Genomic DNA, 4,189 nt, shown 5'->3' with positions numbered 1-4,189 from the left:
GAGAGCCGCCCAGTTCGCGGGGGACGACTTCGCCTACGCCGGCCCCGAGCTGGGCGGCGGCGCCCTGGGGGTGCAGCTCACCTGCGACGTCAAGCCAGGTGCGGGGCGCCCTGAGGGGGCCGGGAGGGCGGGAGCGGGCCCCCCGGGACGGCGGGCGCCGAGGGCCGCGGCACCGGGGCTCTACCGGGCCGCGGCAGCTCAGCGTGGCTCGCCGGGAGCCGCAGTGGCAGGGGTGCTGGATCTCCTCATGTCTGGCGGGAGCCCGCTGAGCCGAGGGGCTTGAGCGGCTCTGGGAGCCCGACCAGAGGGGCGCCCGCGCGGGTACACCAGACCTCCTCGTTTTGGGAGAATGAGGAGGCAAATCTGGCAGTGGTCTTCGTGACGCCGGGGGGGAGGTGCTGCCCTGGCTCCCCTCTTCTCTTCATCTCCCCTCCACACGCCCATGTGCACATAGGAGGCCCACAGCAGACGAAACACGGCAAGAACGTTTTTAGTGCTATTCTAAAACAAGTGTAAGACCTCTGTCTGCCTCTCTCTTCACAGCCTGGTATTTCTGGGATTTTCAGTTCATAGCAACATTGTACAAGGCTTCAGTGGGGTGTGCGCTCCACACCCAGGATGAATGGGGTGGTGCCATTGGTAAGAAACTTGCTGCTGCTGACAAACTGTCTTGCTGTGATAGCCAGTGAAAAAAGAAAAATTGCAGAGCCTCTCTTACTGCACGTTATTCAGAGCACTTGTGTGTCGGTTGATGAGGGCACAGCTCTGGTCAGTTCAGTATCCCTGTAGGAAGCCAGGTATGTCCATGGTTAGGCTCACAGGTCAGCTGAAGGTGATGTAATTGCCTGGGATGTGTGGATTTATCCATATGAAAAGCACCAGCAGATCTTTAATGACTACAAAACAGTTTGGGTTCTCGTTTCTTGCCTTATCTGAAAGATATAAAATGTATGAGGAAGGGTGATTTATTTTATTCCCCATTGATGTTAAAAGCTAATGGAAAGCATGAAGAAGGTAATTTAAACTTCGTCACATCTGTGTGGGTAATCCAAGGGCTGTGGCTGCTTCAGACAGCAGAGCGCATGCCAAGCCTCATTGCCAACCTCTACTTAGGACATCTCCTTCGAAGCAGACTCCAGCACTTAGTGGGGATTCCTGTCCCAGGGCTGAGATTTAACCCCCCTGTGCCTAGTGCAGTGACACTGTCTACCTTCATCTTGCCCGATACTGCTTCCAGATGTCTTACAGAACCTCTGTATGCTCTCTGACCAAAGGTGAACAGAAAACAGAGAAGTCAGTATGGTTAGCTTCCATTTTCTCTGCTTCTAGGCATACTCTTTGTACTATCATCATAACTGCCATGCCTCCCTTTTGCGGAAGGACCCAGGATACTTGTGTTTTCTTTGTCCTTACCAAAATCCATCTCTATGTAGTACAAGCCCTGGCAAATAATAAGGGCATTCTGCGTGTACAGAAAAGACTAATACTTCTTGGATGATGCTGAAAGCAGACATGCTGTATCTCCGTGAAGGTCTTACAAAGAGCATCCAGCTCAGCATGACCTCTTTCTCCAAACATCCTCTTATTCTTTTGCCATCTTTAGAGGACCCGGATCAGTCTGTGCTGCCCAGTCTCCAGTACCATCAGCACTTCCAGCTAACATGGTGAGTTACATGCACTCCTCATCTCCTAGGCCTTAGGGTTAGGTCCTCTGTCCTCTCTGATATGGGTCAGAGGAAAACAGAATAAGGGAAATTAAAGCAAAAGGGTTGGAGAGTGAAGATGTTGGGGATTTTGGAGACTCGATGCAGAGTTCACTGTACTCTAAATTTTATGCTCTTTGCAGGCCTGATGCTGGGTAAAGTCTTGGAGGAACAGAAGTGTGGTTAGAAGTTTCCCTTAACAAAATCCTTGAATGCATCAAGAATGGATTATAGCTTATGGCCAGTGGCAGTCATGGATTTGTGCATTCTTCCTGTGGCAGAGAGAAGCATCCTATATGTTGGAGGAAAAGCAGTGTACAGCGCTGCCCACTAAACTGCATAATCTCATGGAATGCACTGTCAGCATGGAAGCACACAGTGAGCAAACATGTGATGACACATAAGCTTCTATGTACAAGAGAGAGTTTTCAGACGATGACGACTGCACCCTCAGGAGTTCTCCCCTCTGACTGTTTTTGCCTTGTGGCCAGCAAGTGACACTGGTTGGCACTAGCCCACATCCAGGCCCACTGCAGCAATTGTGGCTGCCGTTGGTGTGGATGAGACCTGCTGAAGACATACTTCCATCCAGACTGGACGAAGGACATATGTATATGTTTTGCCCAAAGACTGGACCCTTCACAAGGCAGCTTTCTCTCCTAGGAGCAGAAGAATAGCATACTGGATTCATTGACATCTAGCAGAAATTCCATGTTCTTGGCATTGGGAACAAAAAAATAAGCCACGTTGACAGTCTTTGGTTTCCTTCAAGTCAGTGTACAGGCAAGAATCTGGTATTCTGCTCTGCCTACAACCTCTAACTTTCTCTGCATTTGCCTGAGACCTTTTGAACACAGGTCAGTGGGTTTCCTGCATTAGTGCAGAGAATACCTTGTTCAATTCTATCCCCATTTGCAGCTGGAGTGGTGGATCTTGGAAATGAGCATGGTTCTGTGTAGCAATTCCAGCATGGCTTGTCTACTAGAGCAAACAGAACAACAAAAATGTGATAATCGGGCATCTAATTAGGGGAAATGCATTTACGGTTGTCTGGGTAGGGCTGCTACTCGAACAGCATGCAATGAACAGGACAGGGCAAATGCAGGTAAGGATCATGAAAAGCATACTGCAGTTCTAGTCTTCTAAAGAGTCCTGCTAGAGAAGACTGAGAGCTCACTCAAAAGCTGTGCCCAGTCTGTATGGTAGAGACGGTGGCTTTTCTGCCACGAAATTTTGTGGGTAAATCTCAATATGCAAGTCTAGGAGGAGTCTGTCTTATAGATGTGCAGTACAGATGTAACTTCATGGAGAAGAACCAGATTCAGGAAGAACTGCCTGTGGTGGTCAGTAGCGTGTGGGGACCAGCAAGAGTCCCTCTGAAGGAAATTTAGGGACCTCTTGAGTGTGGAAGTGAATATGCTGCAGAAAGGCCTAGCTGAGCTCTAGGAGTCTCTGGGGTTAGTCAGAGTGCACAGAGTTACCTCCAGTACTCGGAGTGGCTGCCGAGTGTTCCCAGTCCCCTTTGCAGTGTCTTGTGAGATAAGGCTGCTCCATGTGCTCAGCATGTGACTTAAGTGAGCAGGAGGCAAAGAAAATACTGCAGTATTTTTCCTTTGCACAGTACATTTTTTGCACGACTGTTGGGTGATGTCTATACATTTTACGGACAGTGCAGGTGTATGCCTGCAGCCCAGGCAATTGTATGTTTAGCCTCCAGGAACTTGTCATGCAGTGAGAAGGAAGACAAGTTTATGACAGATTATCTGCCACCTCTACATCCTCACCCATCCTCCTAATTCTTCCTCAATTAATCATCCCAAAAGAGGAGGTTTCTCTGGCATCCATGTGCAGAGAATTAATCTTGGGGATTTCTAGTGCTTTTAGATCAAGGATAAAGGTACGGTTAGTACCTGGTGGAAGAAAGAAACAGAAGGCTGCCTGGCCCTTCAGTTTCACATCTAAGGTGCTATAGCTGAAAGCAGAGGAAACCATCTATTCAAGAAGAAACAGGTCAGTGACTGTTCCTGTTTTTCTCTTGTTTTTAGGGCAACATTTCTGTCTGTTTACCATTTCAGCACATCATTCTAAGGCCAGCTGCATGGGGTGTTTCTTTGCCATTGCTCTCTCCTCAGACAGCAGGGGAGCTGGAATACACTGCTTAGGTGACCCTAAGGCCATTTTTCTGCCTATACTAATTCACCATCCACAGGTAGAGACCTGGTGGCCCACAGCATCCTATGACTACCAGCTCTGTGACAGTGCATGAGTAGATTTGCAATGATTCTTCAGTCACTAAGAGAGACCTTCCCTCCACTTTACCTGGTGGAGAAGGCTGTGTTTTGGTGAGCAGAATAATCTTTGTTCAACCTGTTGTGTAGCCCCATTCATGTGAGGTGCAGTCTACTTGAATGCTTGCTGAAGACCATGCCTGATATCAGCCCGCAAAGATACAGGCCAATATCACGGGCTATAGCTGATTCCTGCAC

The sequence above is a fragment of the Haliaeetus leucocephalus genome, unplaced genomic scaffold (assembly GCF_000737465.1).
Source record: "Haliaeetus leucocephalus isolate CR32 unplaced genomic scaffold, Haliaeetus_leucocephalus-4.0 Scaffold0, whole genome shotgun sequence".
Classification (NCBI taxonomy): domain Eukaryota; kingdom Metazoa; phylum Chordata; class Aves; order Accipitriformes; family Accipitridae; genus Haliaeetus; species Haliaeetus leucocephalus.
Note: the sequence above shows the minus strand (reverse complement) of the source record.